The 19,231-nt window shown below is 36.1% G+C and overlaps 1 protein-coding gene across 3 annotated transcripts in view; it reads left to right on the top strand.

Annotated features, from left to right (window-relative positions):
* The window catches only part of Ack (activated Cdc42 kinase), a 312,841-nt gene that overhangs the window by 168,854 nt on the left and 124,756 nt on the right, over window positions 1–19,231 (top strand). The gene's annotated exons all lie outside the window — the stretch shown is intronic.

Genomic DNA, 19,231 nt, shown 5'->3' with positions numbered 1-19,231 from the left:
AAAAAGTTGCTGATAGGGAGAATATGGCCCTATTGTTCTCCAGGAAGCTGAAAATTTGCATAAAACAAAGGTGAACACCTGTTTTGCTGGCATCATAAGAGCTATAAAGTAAAGGGAAACCTTCACAAATGCATTCCTTATTGATAGTCATGCTCAATATGTGCCTCACTTTACCTTATATCGCATTACTTGTAAAGTTATTTTGACGAGTGCAATGCATCAGCTGCTCTGTGAGTTTAGAACCTGCCGGAACTTGGGTAAAGCTCCTCTTTCAGCTAACACAGTTAGATCAGTGATTTGGATGTTTGAAAAAAGTGGATCCTTAGAGGTTTGACTGGCAGAGGATGGAAACGAGTGCCACCACAGGTAATTGAAGAAGTTGCCACTGCAATTTTTGACAGATCACATGAAATATTGCTTGTAGTAGGGATAAGATGGTGGAAGTAATGGAAAAGATTGGTATAGATTGGAAAGACAGAAGGCTAATTATTTCACTATACATGGGACAAACTGCCATGGTGAGAGACATATATGGTACAACAGAGCCAGGTATCATTGCACGAGGATTAAGACAAGGTTGTTCTCTGTCACCAATTATGTTTAACATGTATTCTGAAGCAATGTTAAAAGAAGCACTGGAGAATTCAGAAGGAATAAAGATTGGAGGTAGACAGATATTTGTAATACGATATGCAGATGACAAAGCATTATTATCAAATAATGAAACAGGACTACAACATCTGTTGAACAGATTACTGGAATCCTGTATCAGTTATGGAATGAAAATCAAGTAAAGACATTTAAATATCTAGGAAGTGTGATTAGCAGTGATGTAAGATGTGAAAATGACATAAAAGCAAGAATAACAATGGGAAGAGATGCCTCTAATAGAAAATGGGATTTATTTAGAAGTAAAATTGACAGAAACCTAAAGAAAAGACTAATAAAATGTTTTGTGTGTGTGGAGTGTTGCCCTCTATGCAGCTGAAACTTAGACATTGAAGAAAGAAGAAATTAAGATTTTGGAAAGCTTTGAGATGTGAATTTGGAGAACGATGGAAAAAATCAAATGGACAGATAAAATGACTAATGCAGAGGGCTTAAAAAGAGTAGAAGAAGAAAGAAGGAAGTCTGTTAAAGAGGATAAAAAGAAGGAAGGGAAACTGAATTGGACATATTCTGAGAGAGAATGGAATCATCAGTGATGCCATCGAAATAGATGGTATGCTAGTTGGCATGCTGAATGGAGACAGGTACACAACCTTGAAAGAGAAGGCTCAGAACAGAAGAAAGTGGAAGGAAAGTTTTTGCTACTAAGAGAAGAACCTGCTCATTTGCAGAATACTTAAGAAGAAGAAGAAACTGCACCCATGGAGTAGCATGATGATTGGATATGCTTTATTCCACAGTATGAAAAGTCTTGTGCAAAATTCTAACATTTTATCCATACAAGATCAGCTGCTACATGATGGTTATGTTAAGTGACTGACATTTTCTCTGATGTTTCTGGTCAGATTGGAAGTCGACAGTGCTTGGCCTCGGAACATTCTGTGGGGAGATGAGGTGCATTTGTATCTGAGCAGGACCGCAAACACCTAAAATTGATGAATTTGGGCTTTCGAATCACCTCATATGTTCCAAAAACTCCCATTATTCAGCAAAAGTTAACGTTGTCATGCTTCACAGTAGATTTTATAATAGGACTGTTCTTTTGTTAGGACATCACTCTGACAGGTCCAGTAACTTGTTCCAGTACTGCACAGAAATATTGCAGTATGCTGAACAGTTTCATCGTTCTGCGATTTCAGCAACAATGATATCAGTACGAGATAATTTTTATGCAAGGTGGAGCACCTCACCATATTGCATGACCAGTACAGCAACTTCTGTAGCATCATTTCACAGAAGAAAGATTGATTGGTTACTTCTTTCGAGTTGCATGGCCACCTTGCTTCCCTGATATTATTCTATGTGATTTTTGGTTGTGGGATTACTGAAGGCCAAGGTTACCTGAACATCTCGAACTTGGAAACCGTAAACAAAAATGTGTCACAGACTGTGACGAACTTTCCTTCGGACGTATTATGTTCTTCTGTTATGAATGCTGTGTACAGGATACAGTTTCTGGTCCACGAGAACAACGATCACATTGTTAAAATGATGTTGTTTCTATACTTCTTTATGATTTATTCTTATTTTATTTATTTTCTTAATTCCATCCTTTCTTACCTAAAACCTTATTCAATCAAAATCCTACTGGCTGCTCTATTGTTATATATTCTTTTGTTATTTATTCTTTCTTCTCTTACTTTAATCTTATTCTTATATCTATATCTAGGATTGTTTCCTCTTCGGATACTGGCGAATTTATATTTTGCTGCGCCAGCCAGTATCCTATAGTAGAAAAGATCCTTACTCAGGGAGACAATACTAGATTCTTAAGATTGCCACAATATCTTACTTAAAGTGCTGTATAGATTCAGATTATTGCAGTCGTGACCTAAATCTATATTTATATTCACTCTCTAAATCCTTCCCGCCAAATTAGGTTCTATTTTTATAAGTGGTAATTTGGAATTGTAATCAGGCATGATTCAGGTTCAGGTAAATATGACATGTTCATTGGAATATCTAAAACACAATACAAAATTCATACACTCAATTATGCTCAATACTAAGTAAAACTCGAATTAAGAGGCTAACACTTTCTAAATTAATTAAATCTTATAAAGCATGCTAAACTCAGTAACTGCATATTGGGATAGATAGCAAATGATATGAAGTTAAGCTAAATACCTTTCAGTAGTATTACTCGCCAGAGAAAACTAACAAATATTCTGATGTTACTGAGATACTAAATTCTACTATTCTTATCGCATCAAGTTAATCCTATCACATACAAAATTACAAAAGATCACTTCCAAACAATTCTTCTTTCTCTCAAAGGAGGTTAACTTTCTAAATAGAGACTGTCCACAGAGTTCTTTAGAATACAGTTCTTAATTTCACATTCGTAAACAATCTTCTCTCTTCTAATGAACTTTCACACAAAATCAGAGTAATTGCACCTTACCGAGCTTTTTCCGCATCGTTCTGCACCACGTGTACGTCTGGATACTTCTCATCTATTGGCTGTCCATACGCCAATGTAGGGGTTACGCTATCTTCATTATTTCTGCCGAAAACGGACTCAATCTCTGCATTTTAGGAACATTTCGATGGAACTTTTCAGCGACGGCTTGATTCTGCTAGGACTGGAAATTTTACCTTCAGCTTTGCATAGAATCCTACTTCATTTTAAGAATGCTCACAGTCCGACATCTTATCACAGACTTCACTCCCCCCCATGCAAAACTGCCCGCTAACTTCCGAACCACCAAAACAGGAAAACGTTACAACCAGAAAGAGTTTCCAATACAGGCTCAACCCCTTATATTCTTCTATAGAGCACCCTCTTTTCTCAGTCCCCTTTTTTTTTTGCACACGGCCCTTATCTTTTCACCCCTTTGGGTTCATCCTTTGCTTTTACGACGCTGTTATACTTCGATTCACAGAATACATGGCAATGTAATTTTCCGAGTAAGCTATAGCCGCTAGCATTACGCTGTACGTGTAGCTTTATGCCTTCCAGGAATTATTACTTAGCAACTTTTTAGATGACTCACAGTAAATTTTACATAGCTTAAGTGAGGCTTAAATTTAATCAGATTATCTCTCTTTTTAGACATACTTAAAAATGAAATCTTAATGTAATCACCACAGCTTAAATATAAGGTACTTAAAATAAAGAATACAAATTTTACATAAAGTGAAGAAGTTTCACTTTTAATTACAACTGATGTGCAGGTATTTCTCTTTGCAAGTTTTATATGTTAGGATCTAACAACATTGAACCAGATCCTCTTTCGCATGGGTGAACTCAGTGTGCTCGCACTTTGCACGACAGGTTTGTGACAACACTTATGCTCCAGTAACTGTAATACCATAATTACTGTGCTAAATTGAGTTCATATTAAATGTTTTATTTCTGTGTTATCATAAATGCAACACATAAAGGTAATTTTTCGTTTGTTCAGTCTTGGTTATTCATTTGTCTGTCCATTTCAATGCTTTTTTTGCATTGTACAGTGTCATTTCCCTCGTATCAGCAACTTTTTTGAACTAAATTTTTTTTTTAGCAGAAACTTCCTTCCCATATCTTAATTAGTCTCTCTACCAAATTCAATGACATTTCAGCTGTTAGTTCGAGCTACACAAGACTCTGAATAGGGAAGTTTAATTATGGCCACCCTGTGTGTACACACACGTGCGTGCATGTGTGCATTCATGTTCATAGAAACTGCATCATTGTATATAAATATAGTTTTTAGTAGTTAAATGGTCATTTTCATTGGTTTATCATTAGATATATCATTGTATTGCATCATCATCTATCATCCCACAGGTTTCTGTATAATGTAATAGTTGCTGCTATTGCATCAGAATTTTTATGCTTTAAATAGACAACAAGAGCTAGTTTTTTCATTTTCGTGCTGAGATCATTATGGCTAGTTATGTGCAGTTAACATCTTGCAGAAAAAGTGTAATTCAACTTTGAATAGATAGGGCTATTCCTCTCGTGAAATAGCTAAAAGGGTGGCCTGTAGTCAACTACTGTGGTATGGCTGCTGTCAAAAGTGAAGGAAAATGAATCTGCTGAAAAGAAGAAAGAGACAGGAAGAAAACCACTATCTACACCATACAGTTATTGGAGATCAAGTTCTAAAGTGGCTCTGGCTCAAAAATCACCATGTTCCATTTGAAGAACTGAAACGAGATTGGGAAGAACAAACAGGAGTTGTGGCAAGTTCTGTAACTGTCATTAGAATCATTTGACAGGGACTGATAGCCAGGTGCTCTGAAAAAGAAGCCTTTGTTAATAAAAAAAAAATGAGATTGGCTCAGTTAATAAATTGATGCAGAGAGTATGCCAAATGGACCCCTGATCAGTGGAAAAGAGTAATTTTTTCTGACGAGAAAAAGTTTAACCTGTAAGGTGACAATGGCAAGCAGACAGTTTGAAGAGGATAAGGGAAAAAATTCAATCCTGACTCTCTGGTGTCAACAATCAAATTTGCAGCCAGCCATATGATCTGGGGCTGCATGTCGTATCATTGTGTTGGTTGCTTGCATTTCACAAAAGGTTCAGTGAATGCACAAGTGTAATAGAAAATTTTAGAACTGCTGCCTACTATCAGAGATCACTTTACCATAATGACGAACTGCATCTTTCAGGATGTCTCTGCCCCTTGTCATAGGGCAAAAGGTATATTTTTATAACTATAATGTTATTATAGTTATAAAATATACCATATGAATTGGTTGAGTAATAAAAAAGCTTTAGTTTTTGTTGCAGGTTAATAAGTGGCTCAATGAATGCTTGATTCATTGACTACCATGGCCAGGAAACAATCCAGATCTCAACTCCGTTGAGAATTTGTGGGACCAAATTGAGACTGAAATGCACATTAAGAAGCCGAAAACACTTTGGGAGCTCCAAGAAGCTATTATAAGGATATGGAACCATGAATTGATAGTTGCATTCTTCCATCAGGAAATTGATTTTGTCAATATCCTGCTGATGCCAAGCTGTAATAAAGGCAAGAGGAGGACCCACAAAGTATTACACAGCAAAATGTGAATTTTTAGCTTTGAATGTTACTAAAACTGTAATTGAATTAAATTTTGATATCAATATTTGTTTTTCCAGTGAAAATATCACTATCCACTCCATTTTGAAATATTTGTAGATTTGTCAAGTTCGTTGTCATTTCCTAACTATGTCACATCTTGTGCTAAAAAGGGTTAAATATTAATCAAAAATAAAAATGTTACATTACTTTCTTCATTGTTTGTGACAATTTTTGCATTATTATCCATTTTCAAATAGGCATTCAAATTTAATTACCAAAAAAACCACGGTTACAGGTGAATGCAGTTTCTATGAATATGTGTGTGTGTGTGTGTGTCTGTGTCTATTTTATATATTTTTTAATTTATTTATATATGTTGTTGAGGTTATAGCCTTTCGGCTGTTTAGGGGCAGCTATATATGCCACCATCTAGGGAAATGACTATGAGCAAGGTGGTTTTTTGTTGCCTTCCATGCTGTACTATATTTTATGATTGTACCCTGTGTCTTTACAAGGCTGGTTTGCCTGCTTACAGGATGAAAAAACCCAGATAAAATGGTGGAAGAAAACCCTGCTGTCCATGCCCGAGACTGGCTAACTTGGCTATGGCTGAGGAAAATCCTTAAGCTCCTCATGTTACCAATGAGAATCAAACCTAGGACATATGGTTGCAAAGCGCAAAGCCACTAGGCTAATCGCATGGACTATTTATATATATTTATATATATTTATTTATATATATATGTATGTATATATGTATGATAAAAAAAAAACAAAACAATGGGGGCCAGTAATAGACTGGTGCAGAATATATAGCTTTCTCCAGCTAAGGTAATCTCATCTTTCCATGGTATGACCTTTCCCACAAATGGATTTCTGTTGAGCAGAGTAATATCTTATAAATGTATCTTTCATAATTAGAGGAAATGCCATTTAGACCTCTAGTTGACAGAATGACTTTCATTGCTTGGTAAAATTGTGGAATACCCAAATTTCATTCAGATGCATTACATTAGCCCATAAATTAGCCAATTTATGTGTTAAATAATTTAAGTAAACATATTAATCACCTTTATAGTAATGGAATGCAGTTATGTATGCTGTGTTGTGAAATACACCCAATTCTCCATTTATATGGTAAATTGGTTCCAGAATAAACCATGTAAATGAAAACCATGTAAAAAAGAATATAGTACATGTTAAAAAATAGAAGAATAGTTCCAGATTTGAAAACCCGATATGAACAATAAGTTATTTTCAATGAAAATAATAGAATAAAACTTTAATTTTAATGGAATATTTTTTATTTTAAATACTTATTTAAAGTACAGGTAGTCCTCGACTTACGCCGGGGTTCCGTTCCAACGTCTCCATCGTAAGTCGATTCTGACGTGAGTCAAGGACTTTTTTAATTCTTGATTTGTTTGTTTTCTGTTATAATATTTTCATAAATTAGGTTTCTGTTTAACTTAAAACGATTAAAATTGTATAAACTTACATAAACATTTATAAATTATTTATTAGCACATATACATATAAATACATAAACACATATCAAAAATCACCATTTTTGATATGTGCTTATTTCAGATTTTTCTTGAAAATTTCGGCAGTTTCAAAATCAGAACTAGCAGCTTCTCCCGTTATTCATATGTTATGTAAGTTAAATCGGCTTTTGAATTGATAAAACCAACCTTTACTAGCATTGAATGTATGCTCGCTGTATTTATCTTCTTGTTGTTTCCTTAAATTGTCAAATAGGCTGTGTGCTTTTGTTTGAATTAAACAAATTGAGAGGAATATTGTTTTTGATTTGATCATCTATTCATATCATTAAAAGCTTCTCCATTTCATGAATTGGCCCTTCTCTTTTTTTTTGTTAAAATTGTACATTTCATATTAACTGCCCCTTTTGCTGCATCCATTATTCTTGATTTATCTTTTATAATTGTTGAAACAGTTGAATGTGATAGTTTTTCTTCTCGTGCTATTTCACCAACTTTTTTTCCTTTGCCATATGCTTTAATCACCTTTATTTTAACATCTATCATAGTAGCAGCTATTGCATATTGGTTATAGGCTTTGCATGCGAACTAATGGCGATGCAACAATGTGTACACAAAAGTTTTCTTCTTCTCTTCAAGTATTAGGCCTAGTGGCCTGTTATGGAGCTCTCTTTAGCCCTTTTAAGCCATCCCCGTCCCGAGGATAAGTTGACTAGCCCTATGTCTGTAGCTGTGTGTGTGTTCACAGGGGCGGTTTGCCTACTTGCGGAAGGAAAAACTCCAGATAAACTGGGGAGAAAAACCCTGCAGACCGGCTAACTTGGCTATGTCTGAGAAAGATCCTTAAGCTTCTTACGTCGGCAACGGGAATCAAACACAGGACACTCCTTTCCCAGTCATGTGGTTGTGAAGCGCATAGCCACTCGGCTAACCACCCGGATGTATACAAAAGTAATGTGATATATATATATATGTATATGCTGTTGGCAAAGTTAAATTTTTAACTTTTTAATAATAATAATTTTTGGCCGTTGTAAGTCGAGGACTGCCTGTATATACATATGTATCTTTCTTAAGAAAAATAGTGTGTCACTAATAAAACAGAAATTCAAAAAGCCCCAAATTCATCCGCGCATATGGTTATTAGTTAAATTTTATTCGCTGTCACTTTCTGACAGTAGGCTCATTCTTTTGTGTGAGACTGGAATTAAAGCACTTCCATCACTTGAAACACTTTGGCGATCCTGTTCATCCTGCAATGACAAAACGTTTTCTTCAGTAAAAGGAACTAAATTAGCACTAATTTCGAATAATTCTGAAGGTTGATTTTTTTTTACCACAAACTCTATAATTTATTGCTGAGATCCTGCTTTGACTAGATCTTTGTAGAATGCTTCATATCACACCACACATGACTTCAGTTCATGTATAAACTGTTCAGCTCATTCAGTATTTGGATCATGTGTAAGAAAATGACTTTCAATTTACCTAGCCATTTGAAGCCCTTCTTTAATTAATCCTGCAGTGAGTGGAATCTCTTCATCACTTTTTTCTTTTTCATCAAGATCACAAGGACTGCTTCTATTATTTTGTCATCATTAACAGCCTTGTAAACCATCAATTCTTTGATATCTACAGATGAAAAATCATCAAATCCTTCTCTGTCAACTGCATGTGCTAATCTGATGATATTGGGATATTCAGTTGTATGCAAAGGTACGAGGTTTTTCTTTTTCACACATTCTGGTCAAGTAGCTTTCCAGCATGCATTTAAAGTTGATGGTTTCAATTCTCATAACACCAGCTTAGCAAGTTTGATGCAATCCAAGATAAAAAATTTCTTCCACACATCAATAACTGTCAGTAAATTATCCTGGATGCTTAAGGGTCAAAGCTGTATAACTGAGAGGGGACCTCCACATAGCCTTTAATGGAATGCAGAGAACCGACCAGGGCTTCTGACCTAATGTCCAATCCTCACCTTCTCGTGGTGCACCCTGTTGGGTATCTACTTGGATACTGAACGGACGAGGATGGGCTGGCAATTTGGGATTTAGCCGACCAAATTGTATTCTTATTGGCTTAAACCAAAATATAGAATGATGGTACAACATGACAAAATTTCATGCCGGCTGGGGCATCATCTGGTTAAACAAGCCCCCATTGTTTTTGCCAGGGAACCAGGGCGAACAGCGAAAAGTCAGCTACTGGAACAAATCTGAAAATAAACCCCAACTCAACATCACCAGAGTTAAAGATCGGTACTATCAACGTAAGAAGCCTGAATGGCAAAGAAATGGAGCTAGCTGAGGAATTAGATAAGTACCAGATCGACATGATAGGGGTGACTGAAACAAAAAAGACCAAAACTGGTGAGATCTTTCTGAGCAATAAATACAAAATGTTATATTCAGGCAATGACAATCAAAGAAAAGAAGGAGTAGCCATAGTATTCAACACAAAATACGAGGCTAATCTTCTTGAATGGCAGTCAGTCTCAAGTAGAGTAATGTGGGCAAATATGAGAATGGGGAACTGGACAATGAGACTTATTTGTGCCTATGGTCCCACAGAAGGTTCTACTAAGGTAGAAGTGGAGGAATTTTTTGAGTCTTTAGAAAAAGCAACTGACACAATGAAAAATGAAAAGTTGGTCCTTGTTGGTGATCTGAATACCAGAGTAGGAAATGATTGTGAGACATACAAAAATATTTTGGGAAAATTTGGAGAAAAGGGCAAAGCTAATAATAATGGAAAATAGCTATTGGATTTCTGCTCAGGACATGGACTGATTATTACTAACACCATGTTCCAACATAAAAATGTGCACAAATTCACATGGAGAGAAGAGGCACGGAATAAGAAAAGTCTCATTGACTATGTTATTGTTGATAGTGATGTTTTCTCCCTGGTGCAGGACACCAGTGTACAGAGGATTTGAAATTGGAAGTGATCACTATTTAGTCTTGAGCAGGATAAAATTGAATTTCAAATTGAAAAGAATAACTTGTAAGAAAGTTTTAAAGTGAATAAAAGTTGAGCAGCTCTCAGATGTGAGCTGTAGACTAAAATACACAAAGATTATTGAAGAAAAAATGGAAGAGTTTGAGAACAGGAATCAAACCCTGGGGATTCAGTGGAAAACTCTGAAGAAAACATTGATTGATTCTGCCAGAGAGGCATGTGGTGAGGTTGTCTGTAAGGATAAAAAAATCAGAACTCTCTGGTGGACACAGGAAGTTAAAGAGGCAGTGAAGGAAAAGAAGAAAGCATACCAAAAGTTCCTGTCAAATAAGTCAGCTTGTGCTCTTAGAGAATATAGAGACAAATGCAAGAATGCTAAACACTGTGTAAAACTAGCTAAACAAAAGTCATGGGAGGATTTTTGGGAAGAATATAGAAAATAAATATCAAGAAGGTGGCAAAATATTCTGGAGGTTGTTGAAGAAGCTTAAGAATGGAGGAAAGAGTGCTAAAAGGAATTAGAGATGATAAAGGTGACATGAAAATGGGAGAAAAAGATATCCTTGAAGTATGGAGTAATTACTTTGAAAAACTGCTAAATGAAACAAGCAGTGATGACAGCACAGTGATAAAAAACACTGACCAGGCATGCAGTCAGGCATACATATCCATACCTGAAGTAGAAAAAGCCATCAAAGGCTTGAAATGTGGAAAGGCAGCAGGAGTAGATGATATTCGACCAGAAATGTTGAAGTATGGTGGTATAAAAGTCTTACAGTGGCTGCACTGCATAGTTCAGAAAGCCTGGCCAGAGGGACGAATTCCCGATGATTGGAGTAGAGCTCTCATAGTACCCATATATAAAAAGGGAAATAAAACTGCATGCGAGAATTACAGAGGTATTTCCCTACTGAGTGTTCCTGGCAAGATCTATGCAAGTATACTTGAGAAACGGTTGAGAAGAATTGTGGAAGAAAAGCTTGGTGAAGAACAAGCTGGATTCAGGACAAATAGAGGCTGTCAGGATCAGATCTTCACTTTACGACAAATAGTCGAGAAAGCATGGGAATATAACAAAGATCTGTATTTAAGTTTTGTAGATCTGGAAAAGGCATATGACAAGGTGCCAAGAGAGAAACTATTCAATACGCTGCAGTTATATGGTGTGAATGTGGCATTATTGACACCATATCAAGCAATACTTTGTCTTTATTTGAGTTGTAAGTCAGCAGTTAGAATTGAAGGAAGTACTGGAAGATGGTTTAATGTTAAATCTGGTGCGAGACAAGGATGTACATTATCCCTTCTCTTATTCATTATCTATATGGATCACATTATGAAGGAAAGTGGTATTAAAAATGATATCAAAATTGGAGATGTTAATGTCAGCTCTTTGCTTCATGCGGTGATGTTATACTTCTAAATAAATCCGCTACAAGTCTGCAAGATTCTCTGACTAAATTGAATAGCTGTTGTAATAGATATGGTATGAAGGTCAGCAATAAAAAGACAAAGACAATGAAAATAGGCAGAATCATTGAAAATGTCAACTGTGTTGTGAATGGTGAACCTGTGGAACATGTAAAACATTTCAGCTATTTAGCCACGATTTTTACTGAAGATGGTAAATTAAATATAGAAATAGACAACAGAATCAGCAAAGCTGGTATGGTGGGAAGTCAATTGAATAAATTCATATGGAATTAGAGAGAAATTAGTCGGAACACTAAATTAGCTGTATACAAGACAGTGTTCAAACCAGTTTTAACTTATGGATCTGAGAGCTGGGTCAGAAGTAAAACACTTGACCAAAGACTAGAGACCACAGATATGAGAGTACTGAGAAAGATTATAGGCATGAACAGATGGCATCAATGGCAGTATCATATTAAAAACGAGGATATTAGGAAAGAACTTGATATTGTCAGCATCCAGGAATGCGTTAGCAGAGCTAATCTCAGGTGGTATGGTCACTTAAATAGAATGGGCGAGTAAAGATTAGCAAAACAAGTGTTGTCTGCCAGGTTGGCAGGAAAACGACCCAGAGGAAGACCAAGATATAGGTGGATTGATACGGTACAAAGTGCCTTAGACGATAGAAATATAAGATCTGATAATGTTGGAGTCTTGACAAGTAACAGACTGATTTGGCGGAAAATTGTAGATAGGAAGTTAGGAACGATGTAATTTTTTTCATGTAGTACTATCATATCCTGTACACCCCTTGAGGGTACATGGCAGGAATTTGATGATGATGATGATGATGAAATTATCCTTATTTAGTTTATCCAAAATGTATTGGAATTTTCTTTATGTAGTAAGTTTTGAAGGTAGCGATCACACCCTGGTCTTGTGGTTGTATTAAGGATGCTGTATTAGGTGGCAGAAAATAAAATTCCACATTTGGGTTTCTAAAACAGGATGGCTAGGTGCATTGTCTATAATCAATAAAACTTTAAAGTCCAGATTTTTTTCCATCAAATAGCATTTAACTTTTGGAACAAAACATTGATGGAACCATTCATTCAAAATTTCTTTTGTGAACTAGCCTTTTTTAGTTTGCCTTCCAGCGCACTGGTAATGTGTTAAAATCCACATTTTTCATTGCCTGTGATTTTAGGGATTAATTAATGAGTAATAGTTTTAATATACAATCTCCTGAATCATTGCTGCAAAATAATAGTCAAACGATAGCTGCTTTAAAGCCACCAACACTTTTTTTTTTGTGATTTCACTATATAAGTTCTACTTGGTATTTTTTTTCCAAAAAAGGCTGGTCTCGTCTGTGTTCCAAACATGATCAGGAGTGTAGACACCATTTTCTATCATTTTAGACAGTTTTGGAAGAAATTCCCTAGCTGCAGGTTCATCTGTAGATACGGCTTCTCCTTTTATTTTTACATTATGAAGCATGTATCTTTTGAGAAATTTTGTAAGCCAACCTGTGCTTGCAGAAAAATCACAATTGTTGTTTGATATAGTTGTCTTCTTTTCCTTAATCTGTTTGTACAACCGTAATGCTTTATGTTTGATGACATTTCCGTCTAAAGGTATTTTTTTTTGAGAATATAATGATGTGTTCTGTTTTGATACTTAAAATTTATTGTAATGAAATCATTTTAAAATCATTTGGCTTATATGGAAATAAAGATATATGAGCTGGTGGTACATAGTATATTATAGAACCTTGATGTAAATACAGCTATGGGATTAGACGGTATACAGGCTTGAGTTATGAGAAGGTGCTTGGGAATTGCCAGTTCCTGTGACCACATTTTTAATTTAAGTCTCAGCTCTGAGTTGATCCTAACAGGGTGTAAAGAGGTTCAAATAGTTCTATTGCATAAAGCAGATTCCAAGACTGAGGTAGCAGATTATTGACCAGCATCTCAGAAGTGGTGGTCAAGATATTGGAGAAGTTGGTTAAGGGAAAAATTCAGGAATAGATAGATAGGAGTGGGAAGTGGCTACATACGATTTGTGAAGGGTAGGTCATGCATCGATAACTTACTCACCTTTTCTAATATGGCGATAGCTTAAGTATATGATAATACCCTTTGGAAGATTCTCATTGTATGTAACCATCAAAAATAGTTTTAATATTTATTTATTAATATATTAATTTCTAGCATGTGGCAACCATTTTTAATCAGTGAACTGATTGTTCCATGTACGTTGTATTCCATTTCTTTGATTTTCTTGTTTCTTAACATCGATGATGTACTGTTATTTTCAGTATGAAATATCTGTACTTTCATTTCATTAAAGTTAATTACTGTGGTTATCGTGAAATTTGTTGTTTATAGTCCTGCCACAGACACTTTTAAAGATAGGAATATAATTTCTTGTGTCTCTATAGTGCAGTTAAAGCAACAGAACTTTGAGTATTTCGTTGGAAAGTACTGAGTCCTGATGTGAGGAATCTTTTAAATTGGCTTTTTCAAATGAAGGCTGAAATTTTTTTTCCCCCTCTTTGTAGGTATATCAGCTAAGAGAATATTGCAGTTTACACACAAACAAAAAATACTGTTGGTTGGTGGTAGTAGATGACATCATGTGCAGATGGTGGATAGCACTGTTATGTGTAGGTGAAAGATTAAGTGGTGGAGAGGGGTGGAGGTCAGTCACACAAATGAGTCATTGGTGGTGTCATTTAATAATAATGATAAAGTATATGGATCACTGCCAGCCTGGTTGGCTGAGTGGTTAGCATATCCGCTCTCGAGCCAAGAGGCTGTGGGTTCGAATCCCACGTAGGTATGTTTGTGACTGTCCACTCTCCCAATACAGATTGGGTCACCATGGGAGTAGTAGACCCAAACTTCCTGCAATGGGAGAGGCCTTCATCCTGCAGTGGATGTATAGGCTGTTCATTTTTCATTCATCATCATATGGATCACTAAAACTTAAGCAATGAATAAGAAGAACCCTAATGCATGGAGGTGATACTTTCAGATTTTAAGAACTGCACTTCTTTTGGTCTGGAAACAGAACTTATCATTTCTTTTACCTTAATAGTGAAACTGTATAATAAGCTGCTTTTCTTAAATGAAAATTATTTTTCAAGTTGTTTGTCCTGCCTGCAGAAGCAGTGTGCCATTAAGTTTAACTAGCAGTTTGAAGCGAGTATGCACGTGCACAGTACAAGTGCTCATAGCAATAGCTGGGAAGGTTTTTTGTGGAGATTAAAGATGTTTTTACTCTCTCCTCTCTAAAAGCATCTTTAATCTCCACAAAAAAAACCTTCCCAGCTATTGCTATGAGCACTTGTACTGAAGGAGTGTCTTTCATATGGTGAACAACCATCATAAAAAAGTATAAATTTAAAGAGGGTCTATGAAAGGATTCAGACTAATACTTTTGGAGAAAGTTATTTTCCTTTAGTAATTGAATTATTATTGTTGTCCATTGTTTCTAGTACATATTTTAAATTGAAACTTGAACAATATTAATTGGTGTACAGAAGAAAAATATACAGTCTTCTCTGTATTTACTTTGTTGTAAAATATATTGGAGACAAGGAAGAAATATTATTCTGGAGACAGTATTTTAGGAACAATTCATCAGGAATTGTTTTATGGAAACTGTCAATTCAGCATTTTATACTAAGATTGATTTCTTTATGGATGTTTTGAGAAGCATGATAAAGTTGTGATGATATTTTTATATTGGTGATATTTATCTTAAATATTCTTTCATAATCTTGCCGTAACATTTGTTTAATATTTATGTGGGTGGTCTGAAAAGTTCTCAGCCTTGACCATAGATGGTAACACTATTGGCAAGATTTTTTTTTCCTAAGTTGGTACATCTGTCATAAGCATCCATGTGAAATTGCAAGTCATTCTATCAAGTAGTTTGTTTTATACAGCAGTCTGAATCAAAAGTCTTGTCTATATCCCTTGAAATGGATAAAATTGAGTATCATGCAGTTATAAAATTCTTTGTAAAAGAAGGTTTGATGGCAAAAGAAATTCATTCGAAGAAGTTCATAAAAGTTAATGGGCACTCTTCTTCATTTTCGACAATTAAGAAATGGGCTGCCGTAGCTGTACCAGTCTTGAAGATGATCCACGTGAAGGATGTCCAAGAAGTGTAACAACACCAGAAATTGTTGATCAAGTGCAAGATATGGTATTGGATGACTGGTGAGTCAAAGTGCATGAAATTGCTGACTATAGGCATTTCAAAAGAACATGTAGAATATATTTTGCATGAAGAATTGCAAATGAAAAAAAAGCTTTACTCAAGATAGGTGCCTCGCTTGCTCACAGCAGATCAAAAATGCACTCGCATGAAAATCTCTAAACAGTGCTTGGAGTGTTTTAACAAGAATAAAACTGATTTTGTGCATCAATTTATTACTATGGATGAACTTGGGTTCACCATTACACACCAGAATCCAAATAGCAGTGAAAACAGTGGACAGAAACCAGTTGTTCAACGCCAAAGAAGACAAAGTCGGTTCCATCAATAGGAAAGGTCATGGCATTAGTGTTTTGAGATGCTAAAGGCATTTTTTTTTATTAATTATCTTGAAAAGGGTAAAACAATAACTGGGGAATATTATTCCAATCTTTTAACCAGACTAGACAAAAAAATTCATGAAAATATACCCAGTTTGCAGAAGAAAAAAATTCATCTTTCATCAGGACAGTGTGCCTGCCTGCCCACAAAGTTGTTTTGGAAATGGGAAAATTAAGGGATCTACACTATGAATTGTTGGAACATCCACCCTATTCCCCAGATTTGTCTCCCTCTGACTTCTATCTCTTCCCAAAACTAAAACTCTTCTTCTTCACAGGTCAGTGTTTTTCTTCGAATCAAGAGGTGATTGCAGCTGTAGAGGGGTATTTTGCAGATCATACTGAGAACCACTACAGGGATGGGATAATGGTGCTGGAGCATTGCTGGAATAAATGTAATAGTCCTAAGGGAGATTATGTTGAAAAATAAAAATAATTTTGAAATTATAAATTTGTTTTTTCATTGTTAGGCTGAGAACTTTTTAGACCACTCTTGTATGCGTATAACTTTACTTTCCAACATTTTTCTCTTCGTTTTCTAACAGCTGGTGCTGATTTACTAGCCACGAAAATTTTTTATGTACATTTTTGCATTTCTGAACTTGCATTCTTCTTTGCAGCATCTTTACTTTAATGACTGGCTGAGTCACTTAATATTTATTCATATTTGGACATTTTTTTCTCTAAGGTCTGGCTCTCATTTTCAAGCTTCATCACCCCCCCCCCCCCAATCATATTTGTATATTTGAACATATGGTACACATCTGAAAATTGTTCAGTTTGGTTCTGTTCATATCTTTAGTGCAGTTTTCTTTTCAGTAGGATTCTCATCCTTCTTTGCTCAACTTTATGGGGATATATTTCACCTTGAATATTCTTGTCCCTTGGACCAGTCTGAAGATATTACTAAAATGAAATCATTAGCTGGGATAAAGTGCACTGCTGTTTTCTTCTAAAAAAAAGCTATGTGCTGTTAGCTCCAAAGTTAGTACTACTGTGTTTGATATATAATAAGGTGATAATTAATACTTAAGGAATTAACAACGTACACTAGAAATATAAATTAAATGAACTTTAATATATACTTTCTGATATTTCGGCAACGTCACGTTGCCATCTTCATGGGAACTTAAGATAAAGACATGTGCACGCAAGTACTACATAACAGCAAATGAGAAATGAAGCGAGGAAGCTAGCTACCGTTTTCAAAAGCACTGATGGTGCCCCCTGTCGGGCTTTATTAGGTGTTCTTGGCCTTTGAGCTGAAGTTCTTCTGATGTATGTTTCCCAAATTTGGGACAGTCTCATGCATCCAAATTTGTTGAGGTTTGGCATGTTCCTAAAGGCTGAGACTAATTCCGTGAATAGTCTTTCATATTTGAACTTGCTGTGGTGTATTATCCAGAGTATGGTCTGCAAGCCCAGAGTGGCTGTACTGGTGAAATCGGATGTAGTTCTTGTGTTCTGAGATTCTGATATTTGCTGTCCTGCCTGTTTGGCCAAAGTAGGACAATTTACAGCTGCAAGGGACCTGGTATACACTGGGTAGGTCTAGGGGAAGTGGTTGGTCTTTAGTGGAGCCGATAAGGGATGCCAATTTTCTATATGGTCTGTAACAAGTGGTCAAGTCATGTTTTTTTAGGATTTTGTTGATTTTTTTCTGAGGTACCTCGGATGTAGGGAATGGTGATGGATTTAGAGTAATCGTTTTTGTGAGGGGGGGAGGGGATTGTGAATATCTGGTTTTAGTATTTTTTGGATTTTTTTTGGGGGGGGGGGGTAGCCATTCGCTGAGAAAGTGTTAAGGATGTGATTTAGTTCAGTGGTTAGGGCTTGGTCATTTGAACAGATTAGTTTAGCCCTGTTGAATAGTGTCTTAATAACTCCATATTGTTGTGGGGGGGGGGGTATTGTTGGTGAATGTATCTGCCTGTATGGGTGGGTTTTTCTAAAAACTGAGAAAACCAAGGTACCATCAGGTTGGCGGGTGATAGTGTGTCTAGGAAGGAGAGGCTATTGTTTTCCTCTTTTTCTAGGGTGAACTTGATTCTAGGGTGTTGGTTGTTTAGGTGTGCTAGGAAGGAGAGGAGTGTATCCCGGCCATGTGGCCAAATAGCGAACACATCATCAACGTAGCGAAGCCATATGGTTTTTGTGGGGCAGAGTTTAAAGCTTTCTCTTCAAAAGTCTCCATAAAGAAGTTGGCCAATTGTGGGGAAAGTGGTGAACCCATGGCTGTCCCCTCTATCTGTTTGTAGAATTTTTCTTGCCAAACGTAATAGCCTGAGTTCATTGTGAACTGAAATAGGGCTGAGATATCGGGAGGAAATTTAGCTTGGATTAGTTCTAAGGTTTCTTTGTGGGGGACATTTGTGAATAAGGAGGAGACGTCAAAACTGACCATTATGTCATTATGTTGGAGTGTAAGGTTTTCTATACTGGCTTTGAAGTGGTCTGAGTTTTTTATGTGTGATGGTGTGTTGCCAGTATAGTGTGAGAGCGCTTTGGCTAAATATTTAGCTAGTTTGTAAGTGGGGAAATCAATGACATCCACTATGGGATGTAATGGCACATTTTGTTTATGTATTGTCGGGAGCCCATGTATACGAGTGGGGGGGATTTAGAGTTATATTGTTTTAGTCTGTTAGTAATCTCCAAAGGCCAAGAAGTGACCTTCTTAAGGAACCTATGGAGTTTTCTAATTTGTGAGTTGGTGGGATTGTATTCAATGGGGGAGGTAAGTAGCTCGATCTAATAGTAAAGCCTTAAACTTGCCTGTGTAGTCAGTATGATTGAGTACCATAGTGGCATTCCCCTTATCTGCTTTGGTGATAACTATTTCTTTGTTTTTCTTCATTTCCTGTAGAGACTTGTATTCATTAATGGATATGTTGGTTTTTGGTGCTTTTGCTTTTGTGGTTTGAAAGGTGGCGAATCCTGCGTTCAATCTGGATCATTAATTCCTCAGCCGGTAATTTCCTAGGAGCAGTGGCGAAGTTGTGACCACATAACAGAGATTGAGTGCTTCAGGCTTCGAGATAACTGAAGAAAGGTTAACTACAGT

Source organism: Typopeltis vanoorti, chromosome 12 (assembly GCF_054136105.1).
Source record: "Typopeltis vanoorti isolate ZY-2024b chromosome 12, IOZ_Tvanoo_1.0, whole genome shotgun sequence".
Lineage (NCBI taxonomy): Eukaryota > Metazoa > Arthropoda > Arachnida > Uropygi > Thelyphonidae > Typopeltis > Typopeltis vanoorti.
This window is presented reverse-complemented; position numbering and strand designations above follow the sequence as displayed.